Source organism: Sus scrofa, chromosome 2, assembly GCF_054392235.1.
Source record: "Sus scrofa isolate SSC_HxYL_T2T_F1_AM1 chromosome 2, Sscrofa_HxYL_maternal_Yorkshire_Landrace_v2.0, whole genome shotgun sequence".
NCBI classification, from domain to species: domain Eukaryota; kingdom Metazoa; phylum Chordata; class Mammalia; order Artiodactyla; family Suidae; genus Sus; species Sus scrofa.
Window position 1 is genome coordinate 118821545 of NC_139384.1, and position 20937 is coordinate 118842481.

Sequence of the window (20937 nt, forward strand, 5' to 3'; positions counted from 1 at the left end):
GTAAAAGAAATTTTAAATGTTTAGAAGTATATGATATAAAAAGTGGAGGATTCTCTGTCTGTAATTGAAACTATCTGAAGTAACCACTCTTAGCAGTTGGGTATATATATCTTCTGCACATTTTTCAATGCATTTTCAAATATTTATTTTGAAATTTGAATCGTATATTATGTATATGTATGTGTATATATGTAGAGATATTATATAGCTATGATATTTCCACAAATTTCATGGTAAATTTTGCATGCTTTGCTTCTCAAACTTGGTATCTCAGGAAAAACAAGCGAAAGGGTAGGAGTAATTCCTTTTTGTTGGAAAGCTTTTTCACTTTACCTAAGTTAAGGAAAATGGCATTATTATTTCTTTGTGAGGGCTGACCTTACCATTCTTCTTTTAGAACTCTCCCCAGACTCAACAGAAGTGAACAGTCCAACTTGTCAGTTAGGTTAAAATTCTCTACATTTATCCAGATTGTAAAGTGGTGCTCTGGTATTCCACTTTACTATTTTTGTAAGCAGTGTTGTTGCTGTACATTTATATAGTATTTACTCACAAGGGAAACATTAAAAGGCAGGCTTAGCTTCATCTTAATTGAAATAGAGATAATAATAGTTTCTTTGAAATAGATTGGACCTGAGAATACAGTACAGAATGACAACCTTCATTTTTTATTGTATCATGAATATCTTAAAGAAGATCTGCCAAGTTATTTGCTTATCTTTATAATTGTAGTCTTTGTACTAGAAAAATTGGACCATGATATTATTTAAAAACATGTCAATCCAATATTCATAAAGAAGAAAACAATAGTTTTTATAGTACAGATAAATTATATACTTATTAAAGCATCTCTGATCAAATAAGCATGATATATCATTATAGACTCAGTTTGATGTTGAAACATTGTTATTTTAAGCAATTACTTTAAATCTGGCATTTTTAAGAGGAGCTATGTTCCTGTGAATGGGGTGACAGATGCAGGGGAGGACATAGTTCAAAGGGAAGTTTTAAATTATGTATAGTTTGGGGTTGTTAGAAGTAATTCTGCCTGTGATAGGAGACTTAATCAAGAAGGCTGTGTGGAACAATAAGACAGCAGAGTTCTGCTGATTTTATCTGGGTGTCATAATTAGGTATTTCGCTGGGGGTGTTTTCTAGATAAGCGATATATTGGCAGGGATTTACTGGAGTTCGGAGATAAATGGACCAGGCAGCTGCTGCCTCCTGGAGAAGTAAATAGAGAGCATCAGTTTTCATTGTTGTCAGTACTCTGACCTCCGAAGGCACAGATGTGAACCTTCTTTTCAGGGGAATCGAGTATTCGCCCTCAAGGAAAAGGATGTTTGTAGTGTAATAATATTAATGCGTTTTAAGTGAGAAAACTATCTATGAATACTTACACTGTTGCTACCCAGGAGCATTATTTATTGACCTGTGACTTTGTCAGAGCTTCAGCTGTGAGAAGAATGTTGCTAATGGAATCATGTAATGACATTTGTCATTAAAAAGTCACATCACAGTGAATAGATTCAGAATTCATTGAGTCCCCTTGCTCTGTGTCACACTCGCTGCTTCTGTGACAACCTTCATTTCCTACTTAGCAAATCCAAGCCTGGTAGCTCAAGCCCCAGGAAGTTGTTAAAGCAATTAAAGGCTTCTGTCTCCCAGCACATTGCTTGGTTACCATAGTATCCTCTGCCTCCAAGTCTCTCCTGATGATGTCAGTATGCATCCAGGGGTTGTTCAGAGCATTTACGTGGGGATGATTCACCCTGCAATAAAGCCCCTCACCCGCTCGGTTTCCAGTTTGATTTCAGACGTCCCTAGAAATGGAAGGTAAGTGCCTTGTTTTGCATATCAGAGAATTACCATGCTTCTGTTATTCTCTTTCAAGTGTATGAATGGTTACTTGCTTTCTAAGATATACTCCTGACTGAAATCATAGTATATGGGAACCTTTCAGCCAATTACCTAGAATAGACTTACAGTTTGTACTTAAAATGTGTGTTTGTGTGTGTGTATAATCACACACATGTGGGGTGGGCTTATAAAATAACTGTGATTGCACAATGTAATGCTTGCTACTCTCCCTGGTAAGAAGCAATAGCAAACACAGTAGAGATTTTTATTTCAAATTATTTGAAATATATGAATTCCTTAAAATATTTTGACAGGTGTCACAGCACAAATGTGGTTTTTTTAAGGGTGTGAATTTTATATTTTTATTGATACTTTATATATTTTTCCAGTTTTAAACAGTATTAATATTTGACTGTCTAAGATGTTATGGGAAGATACTATGAAAAAGAAGGGCCAAGTCAGATTGAGAATTTGTGTTTTAAATAAATTAAAACTTAAGTTGTAAAACAAAGATTTAGTTATGGGGGATATGTGAAGTTTAAAGTACATTGATAACCATCATTTCCTACATATTTCATACTTTTAATGCTTTTCAAAATATCTTGCAATTTGGTAATAAACATAATGTTCCTATTATTGTGACAAATGAAATCAGGGCTTTATAAAATTTTCCTTTAATATATACCCATGCTTCTTAAGGCTAAGAGAGCTGTGTTAAGCTTTACAAAAAGAATACTGTAGAAGCACTTAAAACATTCAAATAGAAGAGCCATGAATGGATATTTCCTTTGAAAAGTTAGTTTTCTACTATAATGTGTGCTGTCAATAAACACTAAATGATGAGACACACAGCTTTCTCTCTACTGCCTCTGTCTGAATCTCTCCATTCCGAGTTCTGTCCATATGGCAGAGTTAGCTGTGCATTTATTTCCTCTTGCTGATTCCCAAGGGACTCTTTCAGCATATTCTGTGAAGAATGTAATATTGTGTTTAAATGGAGATGGTAGGCAAAGGCAGTTTTTAATTGATTAATGGAAAGCTTTGCAGGGGAATAAAGGGGAGGGGAGTGGATGGGAAAGGGATTCTCCCATTTCTTTATGTAACTGAACCTTTATTCTGTGTAGAGGTGGACAGGCTTTTTTGAGAGGTCAGTAAATGGTTTAGACTGTCCATTCCTAGAGAGATGTTGATTAAAACTGGCATTTTGTTTCTTACATTTTTTTGTAGTCTTCTGGAATATATCCTGCTTTCTCCCTTTGCTTTGTTTTTGTGCGGTATTATTAGTGGATTGATGGTGCTCTTTAGTCACCTTTCGTTAAAGAATTAGTGAAAAATGTAGTTGTGAGTGAGTGTGAAAAAAAGGTTGAAATTAAAAATTTAGTTTTATGTAGAGGTTATCTGTCTTATCTTGAATGTCATAAATGTTTATATGTATTCCTTTCTACCTTAAAAATACGCTAAAATGCTTTGATGTTTTTTAAAACTTTCGTAACACTTATTCCTATTTGTGTTTAAAAATTTGCCGTTAATTGCCATCAAAAAAAGTTCCTGAAAAGTAGAGAGAAATTATGATACTACCTATTTTAGATTATGGTATGTTAAATGTTAAGGAAATTAAGTCAACATTAACTGTTTCCATACTTTCTAAAACCCTTTTATTAAAACACTTTCATGATATTTGTGATGGAAAGAAGACTATTGTAATCTGGGCTATGATACATCAGGTTTTGCTCTTTGTTCTATTAATGTTTTGGGTAATATAATCTATTGAGTAGCTAACTCTTTGTAATAAAAAATCATTCTGCTGTTTTGAACTCTTAAGATATCCATGAAAATATCCTCTGCTGACTTAACCCATCAAGTAGCAGTTTTATATAGAGTGTGCTATAAAGATTACACTTCATGCTTGAGTTAAGAAGTGGTTCCAAGCAGTTTTAGGCAGGGTGATTATAAAAATTGGTTTAGGAGAGTTTTCATTTTGTTTTTATGTCGTACTAAGAATTTTTAAGTTTTCACATATTTACACTTGTTCCTACTGAAATATAGAAATGCCAGCTCTGTAGACTTGATCAATGTGAGGCAATGAAATACGGCAGAAAAAGGATTGCTTTGGCTCTCACTAGAAAGATAACAAGCTAAATAAAACTAGTGTCCAGAAGAATGAGAGGAAGAAGTATAGAGGACATGGACCTAGAAATAAACGTTTTGTCCAGTGAGAGGAGAGAAGCTCAAATTGTGAGGGATTGGTTACTTGCTTATCCCAAGTCTCTGTGTTCATTTAATGGCAGAGCCAGGTTTGGGCCCTGGATGCCTACAGTTGAACAGTCTGGTTTTCATTTACATGGTGCCACATGTCCCATTTGGGGTTGAACACTTTTTTCCAGTCAACTTTTACTTTCTCCCACAAAAGGAGTGATTAAAAACCAGTGTAATAACAGAAAGTGTATTATTTTTCTTTTGTTGCTGTAACAGATGACTGCAGACTTGGTGGCTTATGGACCCCCTCCTTTATCTTAACAGCTAGAAAGTACAGATGAGTCTTTACATGGCCCTCTCTCTGGTTCTTTGAGGCCAAAAAGGGTCCTCCATTTTCAGGGACTTGTGATTAGATGTTAACCCCCCCCCCCACTGATAATCCAGGATAAACAGTCCATTTTAAGATCCTTATTCTTAATCACATCTGCAAAATCCTTTCTATCATGTAAGGTAACAGAGTCACAGGTTCTGGGGGATTGGGACATGGAAATCTTTGGGGACCGTTATTGTGCCCACCCCAGGGATTACAAAATGCATGGCTGATTCTATCAATGTCAAATTTGCAAATAAGACTTTTTTACTGATAACCCTAACTTAAACTGGTGATTGCCAACAGAAGCCATGAAATCTTGACCTGGTTCAGTAAATGCATCATCCCCAGGATGTTAAAATGCCTCAAGATAATTAATGAGGGAAAATCATATTAGGAAAAAATGTTTCACCAACTCAAATGTTCAAAACTCTGAGGCACAGATGTCAGCCTTATAAAGTGACACTATTCTCAGTTTAATATTTTTAGTGAGAGTCTCACATTAGATGAAGTTAATTAAACAAAGCTGATTTGGGATTGTGAAAATTCCATTAGTTAACTCCTATGTGAATGAGCCTGTGTTTCTTTAGAAGCCGAAGGGTAATGGCTGGGCCACTAGAGAGCCTGAGATCTAGTAACCCTGAGCTTTCAATAACACTGTCGTTCATTGATCCGTCATTAAGCCATGTGAGTCATAAGACCCATCAAATGAATCTGGCAGGTATGCCCTACGAGGTTTCCTAGGAAAGGTACACAGTCTGTTACCATAATCATAACACTAGACTTAAGTCCAACAGTTGCAAATATAATTTCTCATATTGTTCACATCCTGTATTTATCTTAAACTTAAGACAATTCGTGGCACATTAATCCATCTATACTAAGCATAAGATAATTTATAGTTAGTAGTAGTTTTAAACCTTCTTTGTTAAACACTAGTAGTAAAAGATGCAGAGGAGAAAGTACTCAAGCATATTACTTTGGGACAGGAAGCCTAAAATCACATTTTGCTGTGGTTCTCTCAAGGAAAGGAGATGGAAAGAAAATCAACTGTTTTTCTGCAAGTATTCTTTTTTAATTTTGGAATAATTTTTTGGAGGAAAACTGGACAGTACCTTAAGACCCTTGTTTAGAAAAAAAGGACTTGTGGAATGCCACGCATTTCTTTGCAAGAGGTAGTTATTGTGACATTGGTTCTATTTGGTACTGGAGAGATAAAACAACCTTAGAATTCTGTATAAAAGCGAAATTTAATTTTATGCCATCATGGGATTTATCTTTCAAATTATCATTAAAGGAAAACTGTTATTTGACAACGAAGTTAAATATTAAAATCAGCTGGTTAACTGATTTGATAAATGATATAAATAAATAAAACTGAAAGTATAAATGAACAAAACCCAAACACCTTTAAACATATTTTAAACATATATGGAATATTCAATTCAATACTGACTTTCCCCAGCGATGGTAAATTACAGTGAGTAGAGATGAAATCTCTCTGTTTCATTACAGAAAAGAAAAAGAAAAAAAGAAAGAAAAAAAAAAAGCAGCTTCACAGAGCAGCTGCCTTCTCTGTAATAGAAGAGACTGTTTAATCTTTAAATCATTTTGAACTGGCTCAGTTCCTTTACTGATCCTTTAACTTTGTTAAAAATTATCTTTAAAGTTTATCTTTGAGAGAAATCAGAGATAAAGGAACTAATGGAGATGAGAGTTTGAGGTTCTGAATTGCATTTGGTCGGTGGGTGGTGGAGAAGATGGAAGGAGACTTCAGAATCAGACACTTCAAAGATTGTTATTATTTCTCATTGACTATTTTGAAAACCAGCTCAGGGTTTTGTGTCTAGGGGGGTTTTCCTAGTAACAGAGGTAAAGGCAATGAGCAAGTAAGTGATGGAACTGGGAAGTTGTCCTAAGTCTTTCCTGCTCCCAAAGGCTTTGCAGATCAGAGAACTACTGCAAGTCTACTGACCTTGCATTCGCTTGTTTTCCTTTCATTTATTATTGCTTTAATTTGAATTCAACCTTTAAGATGGGTCAAACTTGCAAAAAGAAAAGCAATTATTGGGATTATTTACAAAGAAAGTTTTGTTTTTTTTAATTTGTGGAAGGCCCCTATTTCTGTTAGGGTTGTGAGGTTCTATAGCTGAACCATTTTTTTTTTTTTTTTCCCATCAACTCCTCTAAGATAGCTTTGGAGGGAGGATTAATGAAAATAAAGGGTATTGGTTTTGCAAACAAAATCTGTGTCCTGGGGCAAATTAAAGAAAAGAAAGTTTGAGCAGCAGGACCTAAAAAGACATGGAGACAAGAAGACTCATGCTTGTTGCCTTCTGCAGGGGGCAGGTAGGGGTGCAGGAGTGATTTGTTGCTGCAACCACTGCACCATGGGAATAGTCAGGAGGTGGGAGGTTTAGAGAGAACTGCACTCAGGCCTGGTGCTTATTGTCTGTTTTGCAAAAGAAAAACTGGTGTGGGGGCAGGGGTTTGGTTCCTGGGTTTAGCCACGGCCATGCTGAGAAATAGATGCCTTTTCTCCATGAAGGGCAGGACTACGGGAGACCCTCAAGCAGCCTTCAGTATTCACGAGGAAGGGAATAAGCTTACTAGCCCAAAGATTTTTATAAACTCAAACCTTCCAAGAACAATATACATCATTAATTTAAGCTAAAACAATTTCCCAATAATCTCAAGAGAAAATGATAGAGGAATATGACTTGCCAGTTGGAATATTAAAGTATGACAGGAGTCAGGTGGCGTTGTTTTCCTTCTTGGCAAAGGTCAGTCTTGCTCTCTTCAATCAAAGTGCAATCTCAGTGATTACTATTGAATGCCCTCACGTGCATGACGGTACACTAAGCACAAGGCAGAATTAAAGGACAACATGACCTCAAATTTCAAGGCATTTCAGCTAAGAACAGAACTATATGTGGAGAATAACTTTCTTTTTTTTTTTTTTTTTTTTTTTTTTTTAAATTAAATTTTATTTTCCCACTGTACAGCAAGGGGGTCAGGTTATCCTTACATGTATAAATTACAATTACAGTTTTTCCCCCACCATTTCTTCTGTTGCAACATGAGTATCTAGACATAGTTCTCAATGCTATTCAGCGGGATCTCCTTGTAAATCTATTCTACGTTGTGACTGATAAGCCCAAGCTCCCGATCCCTCCCACTCCCTCCCCCTCCCATCAGGCAACCACAAGTCTCTTCTCCAAGTCCATGATTGATTTTCTTTTCTGAGGAGATGTTCATTTGTGCTGGATATTAGATTCCAGTTATAAGTGATGTCATATGGTATTTGTCTTTGTCTTTCTGGCTCATTTCACTCAGTATGAGATTCTCTAGTTCCATCCATGTTGCTGCAAATGGCATGATGTCATCCTTTTTTATGGCTGAGTAGTATTCCATCGTGTATATATACCACCTCTTCCGAATCCAATCCTCTGTCGATGGACATTTGGATTGTTTCCATGTCCTGGCTATTGTGAATAGTGCTGCAATGAACATGCGGGTGCATGTGTCTCTTTTAAGTAGAGCTTTGTCCGGATAGATGCCCAAGAGTGGGATTGCAGGGTCATATGGAAGTTCTATGTATAGATTTCTAAGGTATCTCCAAACTGTTCTCCATAGTGGCTGTACCAGTTTACATTCCCACCAACAGTGCAGGAGGGTTCCCTTTTCTCCACAGCCCCTCCAGCACTTGTTATTTGTGGATTTATTAATGATGGCCATTCTGACTGGTGTGAGGTGGTATCTCATGGTAGTTTTGATTTGCATTTCTCTTATAATCAGCGATGTTGAGCATTTTTTCATGTGTTTGTTGGCCATCTGTATATCTTCCTTGGAGAAATGTCTATTCAGGTCTTTTGCCCATTTTTCCATTGATTGATTGGTTTTTTTGCTGTTGAGTTGTATAAGTTGCTTGTATATTCTAGAGATTAAGCCCTTGTCAGTTGCATCATTTGAAACTATTTTCTCCCATTCTGTAAGTTGTCTTTTTGTTTTCTTTTTGGTTTCCTTTGCTGTGCAAAAGCTTTTCAGTTTGATGAGGTCCCATGGGTTTATTTTTGCTCTAGTTTCTATTGCTTTGGGAGACTGACCTGAGAAAATATTCATGATGTTGATGTCAGAGAGTGTTTTGCCTATGTTTTCTTCTAGGAGTTTGATGGTGTCCTGTCGTATATTTAAGTCTTTCAGCCATTTGGAGTTTATTTTTGTGCATGGTGTGAGGGTGTGTTCTAGTTTCATTGCTTTGCATACAGCTGTCCAGGTTTCCCAGCAATGCTTGCTGAATAGACTTTCCTTTTCCCATTTGATGTTCTTGCCTCCCTTGTCAAAGATTAATTGACCATAGGTGTCAGGGTTAATTTCCAGATTCTCTATTCTGTTCCATTGGTCTGTCTGTCTGTTTTGATACCAGTACCACACTGTTTTGATGACTGTGGCTTTGTAGTATTTCTTGAAGTCTGGGAGAGTTATGCCTCCTGCTTGGTTTTTGTTTCTCAGGATTGCTTTGGCGATTCTGGGTCTTTTGTTGTTCCATATAAATGTTTGGATTGTTTGTTCTAGTTCTGTGAAAAATGTCATGGGTAATTTGATAGGGATTGCATTGAATCTGTAGATTGCTTTGGGTAGGATGGCCATTTTCACAATATTGATTTTTCCAATCCAGGAACATGGAATATCTTTCCATTTTTTTACATCTTCTTTGATTTCTTTGATTAAGGTTTTATAGTTCTCGGCATATAGGTCCTTTACCTCTTTGGTTAGGTGTATTCCGAGGTATTTGATTTTGTGAGGTACAATTTTAAAAGGTATCGTATTTTTGTATTCCTTTTCTAATGCTTCATTGCTGGTATACAGAAATGCAACTGACTTCTGAATGTTAATCTTATATCCTGCCACTTTGCTGAATTTATTAATCAGTTCAAGGAGTTTTGGGGTTGAGTCCTTAGGGTTTTCTAGGTATAGAATCATGTCATCTGCATACAGTGACAGTTTGATCTCTTCTCTTCCTATATGGATGCCTTTGATTTCTTTTGTTTGTCTAATTGCTGTGGCTAAGACTTCCAAAACTATGTTGAAGAGCAGTGGTGAGAGTGGGCATCCCTGTCTTGTTCCAGATTTGAGTGAGAAGGCTTTCAGTTTTTCCCCATTGAGGATTATATTTGCTATGGGTTTATCATAAATGGCTTTGATTATATTCAGGAATGTTCCCTCTATACCCACTTTGGCGAGGGTCTTGATCATGAATGGATGTTGAACTTTGTCAAATGCTTTTTCTGCATCTATTGAGATGATCATATGATTTTTGACTTTTTTTTTGTTAATGTGGTGTATGATGTTGATTGATTTGCGTATGTTGAACCATCCTTGTGAACCTGGGATGAACCCAACCTGGTCATGGTGTATAATTTTTTTGATATGTTGTTGGATTCGGTTGGCTAAGATTTTGTTGAGAAGTTTTGCATCTATATTCATCAATGATATTGGGCGATAGTTTTCTTTTTTGGTGGTATCTCTGCCTGGTTTTGGAATGAGGGTGATGGTGGCCTCATAGAATGTCTTTGGGAGTATTCCTTCTTCTTCAACCTTTTGAAAGAGTTTAAGGAGGATGGGCACCAATTCCTCTTTATATGTTTGATAGAATTCACCTGTGAAGCCATCTGGTCCTGGGCTTTTATTTGTAGGGAGTGATTTTATGACCTCTTCAATTTCATTTCTAGTGATTGGTCTGTTCAGTTGGTCTGTTTCTGCTTGATTCAGTTTTGGCAGGCTGTAAGATTCTAGAAAATTGTCCATTTCTTCCAGATTGTCAAACTTATTGCCATATAGTTGTTCATAGTAGAGAATAACTTTCTTATCACTTAATAACTATTATTGCTTTATTTTCATGGTAATTTTTGACAAGTGGCAAATTCCAGCTTGCCAGTTTGGGATTAGAGAAATTCATTGTATTTCCATTTGCCTGAAAAGTAAATTTTTCCTGAAACTCTAAATGGACTGATATATTTACTTGATGACAGACCCATTGTTATCCTTTTAAATTTTTTTACCCCCCAACCTCTCTTAGTCCCATTTGCCTGACTTAAAAACTCCCACATCTTTCTCTTGTGTTCTATCATAGAATGTCTTTTTCTCTTTTTCACACACGTCCACACATGTAGCACACATGCTCTCACACACATGGAATTGCTTTACAATGAGAAGTTTTCTACTGGCCTAGTGGTTAAGGACCCAGTGTTGCCACTTCTGTGGCAAAGGTTGGATCCCTGGCGCAGGAACTTCCAGATGCCATGGGTGAAGCCAAAAAAAAAAAAAAAAAAAAAAAATTACTTTACAGTGAATGTGTCCTATCCCAGTCCTTCTCTTTACTCTTGCTTCCATCTCGCTTTGGCCACACAGTGACATTTATTTTAATCAACCCCAATCCTGTTTATTGAACTACTGATCATAAAGCATCATGGTATACACCGAGGATTCTGGCCCTCATATCTCCCACTGCACACTCTTGTTTGTACAATATTTCCTTGAGATGGGTAGGAGGTTGGTGAAATTAAAGGAGAGTAGGCAGAAGGAAGGGACATGGTTGGTTATGGAGAGAAGTTGAAGTTAGAATCTGTAACCCAGGAAAAGGGGCTTTGAAACAGAGCACTGAGATATATGCTTAGAAATTGTAGTCTTGTTGGAGTTCCCGCCATGGCTCAGTAGTTAACAAATCCGACTAGGAACCATGAGGTTGCGGGTTTGATCCCTGCCCTTGCTCAGTGGGTTAAGGATCTGGCCTTGCCATGAGCTGTGGTGTAGGTCGCAGACATGGCTCGGATCCCGAGTTGCTGTGGCTCTGGTGTAGGCCGATGGCTACAGCTCCAATTGGACCCCTAGCCTGGGCATCTCTATATGCCAAGTGAGCGGCCCTAGAAAAGGCAAAAAGAAAAAAAAAGAAAAAAAAATTGGAGTCTTGTTAAGTCAATAGGACCAGATAAAGAAGCAGCACCAGTAGAATTATTTTGAGTGTTTCATGGTGAGTGAAATAAATTGTCATATGTACCCATTGAAACTTCTGCACTAAATTGCCAGTTAGTTTTCATTTGATTAAAATCTAAGTTTATAAACCTCAGAAGTTGACATTTCTTCAACATCACTGTTTCACTATCCTGCTCGTTCTCTGGCCATTATTTATCAGTCTTGGGTGCTAAGTTTTTAAAATAATGTTCCTACATTCTATTTAGAAACACCTTGTGTTTTCCAAATTTAACTTAAAGAGGAAGACCTTCTTTTGCCAAGAATCAAATATGCTAGACATCATAGTTACCCAGAATTACCCTCTGACATATTAGCTCTATGATGATTTCCCAGTTAGGTTGAAACATTGTGGAAAGACTGATTGTATAAAAATAATAGCTTGAAATTTATCTAGACTTAGTAAAATGTTGAAAATTTAAAGAATAATTGATTTTTCTAGTCAAGTGTATTTTTCACTTTACCAATCTCTTGTATTGATTTGTTTTACAGTCTGTGGTCTTTTGTGTTATATAGATATACCACTAGTTATCTGCCTGAAGTTTCAATATTTGGGATTTTTTTCATCTTTGCAGTAAGGTCAGAGAAATAGAGGGTTTAGTGGTTTTTAAACTTGAGCTTTGACAAAGAGAAAATGATCATTCTTGATGAAAGCCCTCACTGAGTTACAAAGACATTTATACTTTGCTTTTCTGACAGCCAGTAATTACCAGATTGCAGTTACTTTTCAGAAGTGTTTACCTTGAGTTGAGGGGTTTCTCCTATTGATGATCTGAATCGTGAATTACTCTCATGGTAACTCACTTGCTTCCCTCAGCAGTCAGTGTGCTAGCCTGTGTAAAATTACTGTTGCTGCTGGACACACATTTAAAATTCTTTGCCATAAAAGCAATATTGGACTCAGAGGCTTTCTGCACTTCCAGGAACTTAAGACAGTGTGGGAGAGATGAGAATACAAGGGATATGATACCAGACTCACACAAACACCCCTATTATTTTGTGTCTCCCTTCACAGCAAAACTGCTCATGTGAAGTGTACACATGTTCTCTGCAGTTCATTTCCTCCTAATCTTGCATCCACTCCTTTCAGAACCCACCTCTCCACCAAAAGTGTTCCAGGAAGCATCACAAGTGGCTTTCAGATCAAAGCCAAGGTCAGTTCTCAGTCCTCCCGACTTGGCTTGTAGTTACAATTTGAAACAGGTGGTCTTTCTCTACTCTTTCAAACACTGCATCTTCTGGTTTTGCTTCATCTTAAATTGCTCTTCTTCCCAGTCTGCTGGTTCCTCATCACCTTTCTGACTATGAAAACTGGAGTATTTCAGAACCCTGCAAGTTCTTCTCTGTTGAAACTCAGTCTCTGTGACCTCACACAGTCTCTTGGCTTTAAATTCCATCTGTACACTGACAGTTTCCAAATTTATATTTCTGAACCTCTCTCTTGGACTCAAGACAACGTATTTTCACTTGGGGTATCCCATAGATATCCTAAATATAATGTGTCCACAACTCCTGACCATTCCCCTGTGTCAAACCTAGTCTCTCTTGTATCAGGTATCCCAGAAGTAATCAATGTTAGCACTACTTTAGGTTATGCCTTTCCAGACTCACATGGGTATGTATATTTATTTCTCACCACCATTCATGGTATAATTTTGTGGGCACTGTTTTCTTTCTCTAACTCCACCCCACTTTACTATGAGCATGTTTTATATACTCTTATATATTCTTTGGGAATCTAGCCTTTGGTAGCTACTTGGTTGTACCATCATTTATTAACTACCCTTTTTGGTGAACATTGCATTTCCTCTCATGATTTACTATTGAAATTTAAACTATGACTAGTACCCCCATTACATTTAGTATGCCTGTAACAAAAAAAGAAAGAAAAAAAACACTTCATCATTATAGTTCTGCACTATGGTAGCCACTGACCACATGTAGCTGTTGAGCACTTCATTATGGCTATTCCAAAGTTAGATGTGCTATAAAAAGTAAAATATGGATTTCGAAGACTGAGTTTGAAAAAATATTAATAATTTTTCATATTGATTACTAGTTGAAATATTTTCTTGTATTGGACTAAATAAGATATACATTAAAAATTAACTTCCTCTTTGTCTTTTCAATCTTTTAAACATGGCTCTCAAAATATTAAAAATTACATGTGTGGTTTACAGTGTATCCTCTCAGACAGTGCTGTTTTAGTTGCTCAAGTTAAAAACCTTGAAGTCATCCTTCCTTCTTCTCTTCCTCTTATATTCCATATTCTTTTAGTGCTCCATCAGAATATATCCAGACTGTGACCACTTTTCACCACCCGCAGCATACTCACTCAGGTCCAAGTCATCACTAGTTTTTGCTTAGAGTCTTGCAACATTCTTTGGCTTTACTCCAGGCTTTAATTATCTAATTTCAGTGTAATGACCAAACTGATTAAAAAAAAAAAAAAAGTCACGTCATGTTTCTCCTCTCCTCGAAACCTTCCAATGGCTTTTCTTCTTACTCACAGCAAAAGTCAAGGTCTAAAGTAGCTGGTGCCCATCTACCCTTTGGAGTTTATTTCTACACTCTTCCTGTCATAAGCCAAACATGTGTCTCACCTGGGTCTTAGGTTTTCTCTTCTCCTGCCTGGCATGCTCTTCCCTCAGGTCTCTGTAGGACCTGTGCCCTCATCTCCTCCAAGTCTTTGCTTCTTTGTGAAACCTGTGCTAAACACTCTGCTTAAAATTATGAGCTTACTTTGCCCAACTGCAACACAACAATCCATAACTCCCTTTATTGCTTTTCTTCTTTTAGTGTTTGTTAATATCTAACAATATATATTTTTCATATCAACTGGATTTATTTTCTATCTTTCTCCACCACAACATAAGTTCTATGAGAGCCGAAACCTTTATTTTATTCACTGCTATACCTCCAGCTCTGAGAACAATGTTTAGTACATATTAGATGATAAGTAAGTACTGGTTGAATGGATAAGTAAATGAATTTATTAATACTACAGGTGCTCTAGGGATTTGAAGATAATGACTATGAGGTTTTGGGAGATAAGAACACTGCTGCTTCCTATACTGCAATTAACTAGGAGGAGATAGAACTGGGTGGTCAGAGTAGGGCATTGTTAGAGAGGACTTTCAGTCCTAGGCCAAGAGATCTATATTTAATTTAATGGAAAGTAAAGAGTCATTGAAATTCTTTAAGCAGAAGATTAGAGTTTAATCTTGTAGCTGAGAGAATAGGTGGATGAACAAACAGACAGTTGATATCAGTGCATGAAAGAATCATTGATCAGATTATGGAAACACCAAGAGACAGGACTAGTTGAATGGATAATGCAGTCATTCATTTAATAACTAAGGGCTTGCTAGCTGAGAAAATAAGAGAAAAAGATGCATGAAACCATCCACTGGTAGAAGCTATAGGATTTGGCAACTGATTGCATATGGAAAAGGAAGCAAGAGTAATTAAAGATGACTGTGCTCTATCCTCAGTGATAGAGTCGATAGGACAGATAAGGAGAAGAGGTGGAGAAACCTAAGGCAAGTTTTGAGGGAAATTGATAATTTCTGTCTTGGGAAGTTTTTACCAGAAAAAGAGATGTCCCTGCATTCCTGAAATGTATTCATGTGCCTTTCAGATCTTTTCAGTAATAGGTGCACATTTGACCAAACTTGGGAGCTTGCTGCCTCTGAATTTGTGCTAGGAAGGTGTTTTGGGAATGACAGTAAAAATAATTGGAGTTCCCACTGTGGCTCAGCAGGTTAAGGGCCTGACATAGTATCCATGAGGATGTGGGTTTGATCCCTGGCTCCCCTCAATGAGTTAAGGATCTGGCATTGCTGTGGGTGTCGACTACAGGTGCAGTTTGGATCCCACATTGCAGTGGCTGTGGTGTGGGCCTGCAGCCACAGCTGCAGCTGTTCTTTGACCCGTAGCACAGGAACTTATGTATGCTACAGGTGCGGCCATGAAAAGAAAAAAAAAAGAATGAAGACACTGCTTTTACTATTATTTTCCAATGGAAATCTAATGAACTCAACTTTAGATTTGCATACTGAAGAAATATTAATTACCTGCAAGTAAGTTCAGGCCTTCTAATGACCTGGAACATTAGTGAAAGAGACAATTTCTAGTTTCTTTGATGCTAATTAGGATTGTCATATTTGTAGCAGTCAATGGCACTCAAACTGAATTATTTTAGTCATGCTTTCAAAGAATGTCGAGAATACATTCAAATTATTTTGGGTGTGATTTTTTTTTTAAATTTTTATTTATTTATTTATTTTTTGTCTTTTTTTGCCATTTCTTGGGCCACTCCTGCGGCATATGGAGGTTCCCAGGCTAGGGGTCGAATCGGAGCTGTAGCCACCAGCCTACGCCAGAGACACAGCAACACAGGATCCGAGCCGCGTCTGCAACCTACACCACAGCTCACGGCAACGCCGGATCATTAACCCACTGAGCAAGGGCAGGGACCGAACCCTCGACCTCATGGTTCCTAGTCGGATTCGTTAACCACTGTGCCACGACGGGAACTCCGTGATATTTTATTTTTTGACTTCATATAGTCTTTACGAACGAAGTATGTTACATCCTTGCTCATTTAAATATTTTCTGTACTGATTTCCAGGAGCCTTTTATAAAGAGGCTTTGAATGCTTGGCCAGTATTTGTGGGTGTCAGAGATAATCCCACCAATTTCTTCTGGTTATTTATGTATAAATTCTAATTATTAACATTACCCTGACTTTATCTCTTATTTCTGATTATAAGTGCCAGGTCTTCATTTAGTTATGACTACCTCAGAGGTAGCTTGCTGCAGGATATTTCACCTAAAGCATGGATTGTAGAAAACACTCATAAAAGTTAACCTACCTAAATTCTTAACCACCCAACAGGAAATGAAGAGATTTGTGTATTACTACCAACTCTCTACTCTCTAAACTGTCTGACTTGATTCATCCAACAGATACTTTTTGTGATTCAGCATATGTCAAGTGCTATTTGTACAAACAAAAATCCCTGACTTCATGGAGTTTACATTCTAGTGAGAGCAGACTGACAATAAGCAAATTATTAAAGTACATTGAATGTTAGAGAATGATTAGCACTAAGTAGCAAAATAAAGTGGGAGGTAGAGGTAGGAGTGATAAGGTGTTTGTGGTTGGGTTTGCAACTGTAGTTTGGGTGGTCAGAGAATGAGGCACTGAGAAGGTTACAGTTGATTGAAGATCTAGAGGAGGTGACAGGTGAAAGAACAAGCCAGGCAGAGGGCTGCAAGTAGAGCTTTCCTCATAGAAAAGAGCAAGGGCACAGGCCTTAGGGGCAGCTGTGTGTTTGATTAACAATCAGGAGGTCGGTGTATCTGGAGTGGGATGAATGAGGCTGAGAGTAGCTGGAGATGAGGTGAGACAGGCAAGGATGACCACGTTGTACAAGGCCCCTGGGTGCTGACCACTGGGAGGTTTGAGCATGGGGGAAACATGGTCTGACTTGCCTTTCACAAGTTCACCTTGTTTGCACTTTTGAAAGTAGACGCTAAGAAGCCAAGGATGGAAGTGGGGAGATGGGTTGGGAGGAAATAAGATGATCCGGGCCAAGAGATGATGGGGACCCGGGGTCAATGGAGATAAGAGGTCAGACTTTGAATGCATTTTTAAGGTAAAGTGGAGAAGAACTGCTGAAGGTTTGGAGTAAGAAAGAAAGAGGAGTAAGAAATACTCAAACTTCTTTGGCATGAACAACTGACAAGATAGAGTGTCTGTGTAGCAAATCATAAAGCCTTGTATGACATTTCCTTATTGCTTTCAGTGAAATATAAAATCATTTACTTGGGTTGGTTTTTGGTAGCTTTGAGTCATTTTTTAGTTTCCAAGATTTAAGAATGTTGAAGAATTTGCCATTACTCACCTGTCATTCCCCAAGATTCTTTTTTATTCTTAATTTAAAATTTCCCCTTTCCTCCTGTGTAAAGAATCTATTATTTTCTGGAACTTTTATCCATTGCTATAGTGGATTGTAACTACCTCTTCATCATTTTATTTAATTGGAATGTTGGCCGCAATTATAAATCTATCATTATACACATTTACTTGCATATGGGGAAAATCCTTTAATGTAACAATATAACAAAGAAATGATGTATCTTGTTTTACTCCAAATTTAGTAATTTGGTTCTAATAAATAAATTATATAGAGAAGACATTTTCTTTAAAAAATAATCATGATTTGTTGGAGCAGGGAAAAGGAATTGAATAATGTGGTTACTAGTCTTGAAAAACTTAAAGAAGGAAAAAAAGTGTAACTATTATTGAAAAGTTTCACTGTCAGTAGTTTATTGGTTATCTGGTTATCTTGTGTAGGTGGATGAGATAGCATTTAATTGAGGGTCGGGGTTGAGATAAAGCGGTGGTGGTTTTAAGGTTATAATGATGATCTGTGACCTATTCCTAAAGTTTTGTGTTTTTTAGAACATTTTGTGTTTATCCTAATATACTCAATTCTGAATTCTGTACACCTGTCGGAGTCTGATAATGAATTGATACCAGAATTACATAGTAAATCTGAAAATTGACTTAAGGCAAGACCAACTCTTCACCAGTACCAAGGCAGCATCCAGTGACTGTCCTGTCACTACTTATTCTGGGGATAGAAGTGACAATTAAAATTATGAGAAGTTGGAGTTCCTGTGGTGGCTCAGTGATTAACAAATCTGACTAGTGTCCATGAGGATGAGGATTCGATCCCTGACCTCACTTGGTGGCTTAAGGATCTGGCATTGCTGTGAGCCGTGGTGTAGGTCGCAGACGTGGCCCAGATCCTGCGTTGCTGTGGCTGTGGCTTAGTCCAGCAGCTACAGCTCAGATTTGACCCCTAGCCTGGGGAACCTTCGTATGATGTAGGTGCGGCCCTAAAAAGACAAAAGACAAAAAAAAATATTATGAGAAGTTAGATAGTATTAAATATAGGGGATAATTTGAATAAGAAAAAAATCAACTGAATTATTTTAGAGAAAATATGCATTTTCTATGTGATTATATAAACTTCTCTGATGATTCAACATAAAAATATAATTCTTGAATTAATTATAAAAATAATCCAAACCTCTACAGTGTCAGTGAATAGCCATTTTTGTCACATGTCAACATGCACAAATCTTTTTTTTTTAAACTGAGGTGTAATTGACACATTACATTATATTAGTTTCAGGTATACAACATGTTTCAGTATTTGTATATATCATGAAACGACCACCACAGTTAACATCCATCACCGTACATAGTTACCATAATGGTTTTTTCTTGTGATGAGATCTTTTAAGATCTACTCTTTTAGCAACTTTCAAATGTGCAATACAATATTATGAACTAAAGTCACATGCTATACATTACATCACCATGATTATTTTTGTAACTAGAAGTTTGTACCTTTTGATACATTATACTCATTCTGCCTACCTCCCACCCCGCACCCCTGGCAACCACCAGTCTCTTTTCACTATCTATGAGCTTCAACATGCTCAAATCTTAAACCTTTTTGCCACCTTATCTTTTCCTCAAGGTAGTCACCCATCTGCCTCCTCCAGCCCTGCTCTCTCCCAGTCACCTTCCTGTTCCCCTCCCATCTCTCCCTTCCCTTTCCCCTCCTACTTCTTTCTATCCCCACTTCCCTCTCCTCTCTTTGCACTGCCAAACTGCTACCTACTTCTTCACTTCTCATTCACTCATTTCTACCTGCTTCAACTTGAAATTATTCTGTAAAAAGGCACCAATAACAATCAAATGGCTAAATTTAATATGCCCTTTTTAGACTGAGTCCTGAATAATCTCTTGGTAGCATATGAAGCGATCGGTCATCATTCCCAAGAAATAAGTAGCATGAGAATCATTATGAACTGTCAGGCATCCTTGCCTTTCCATATGCTGCCCCGTGTCTGCTATGTTTTTCCTTTCTGCCTTATTTGTCTCAGTGAAAACCCACTTCTCCCTCTGGAAGTCTCCCCAAGTCCCAACAAGATCATTTCTTCCCTCCTTGCTGCCACTAATCATGCACTTTGTTCGTATATGTTATTATATATGTGATGTTTTGCATTTGGTTAGTTAGGGGTTGGCCACTTAGACTCAGAGATCCTTTACAGTAGGGACCTCTTTATTCATCTTTATACTCCAACTCTTAACATATAAGTGCTTAATAAGTACTCAATGGAAGAATGAATTTATTTTGTTGTGATGCACATGTGGGGTTTAGAAATCTTTACATCATCAATATTTGTGTGTACTCATACCTCTTCTCAAATTTCAAAACATAACTGAAACTTTGAGATTGGTATGACTCTCTGAATTTACCCTCACATCCTTAATGCCAAATATTTGGTGCTGGTGAGAGGGTGGAAAAACAAAGGAGAGCACTTTCCCTTTAATCCCACCCTCTGTTCCTTTCTGCTCACTTAGCATGTCCCAGTCATTAAGGGCTCCTGAAACTTCCAGGGTAGAAGTGCCAACTTTAAGTTGTATTTGTAATCTTGCATTTTCTGTTTGAATAGTAGTGAAATAAAGTGAGTCCCAGAATAAATTAATTTATGAGAATAATAGCAACTAGAAAAATAAAGTAGAATGACAGTGAAACAATGTGACATCATTTGGGAGGAAATAGAACAGGATGTTCCTTGCTAGAAGAGTTCCAAAATTCTGTATTTCTTTTAATAAAATAAATGTTTATAGTAATGTGAATATAAGAATGTATTAACAAATATATTAAAATACAATATGAGATTATAAAAATATAATAATATAAATTTGTATATTTATAAATTTGTTAATTTTCTCATTTTATTAAATTTTTGTAGTATAGTCTTACGTGTCCAAAATATTTGAAAAATATTTTACTTTTCATATCTCACATCTTCACTTTTATGTGTATAATTCTTTCATTTGCTAGAATTCCCTTAGAGAAAGAGTATAACACAGAGAGCTACAGCAAAATACAAATATTTTTGAGAGGATATCCATATTGTCACTAGATTTTATTCTAAATTGACAGAACTCTTTATTTTTTGTTCTGGCTAGTACTATATATGGCTATTTCTATTTCTATTTATGAAAGAAAGTACGTGTTATATCTCTTGTACTCTAAGAAAATGTGCAGCTCTGGCAGTTACACTGGATGGTTTTGCTGTAGTAATTAAAACACAGATGGAACTCGTTTCTTTCCCAAGTGTTTGATTGGCAGATACTCTGTGATCAACACTTCTTTCAGCTGAACACATCGGCACCATCTGCTTTCAGTTGACTTAGGGAGAGTGGTTGCAGTGGAATTTCCTGATCATCACATGAGTCAGTTTAAATAAAATATATTCCTCTTGCTGAAGCCATCGAATGATTTATGAAAGTTTACATTAATGTATAGGGGTTTTCATGATAATTGGTTTGCAACTTAATGAAATATTCATTAATAAATATTTTTTTGAAATCCACTATTCCC

The 20937-nt window shown here is 36.9% G+C and overlaps 1 long non-coding RNA gene across 3 annotated transcripts in view; it reads left to right on the top strand.

Moving 5' to 3' along the window:
• Positions 1-20937, top strand: part of LOC146405659 (uncharacterized) — a 117209-nt gene that overhangs the window by 44968 nt on the left and 51304 nt on the right. Inside the window, exon 3 of one of the 3 annotated variants that reach the window (XR_014838453.1) lies at positions 12546-12609. The exons of the other annotated variants lie outside the window; for them this stretch is intronic. This is a non-coding gene — a long non-coding RNA (uncharacterized LOC146405659). The remainder of the gene's footprint in view (positions 1-12545; positions 12610-20937) is intronic. 3 annotated transcript variants of the gene reach the window in all.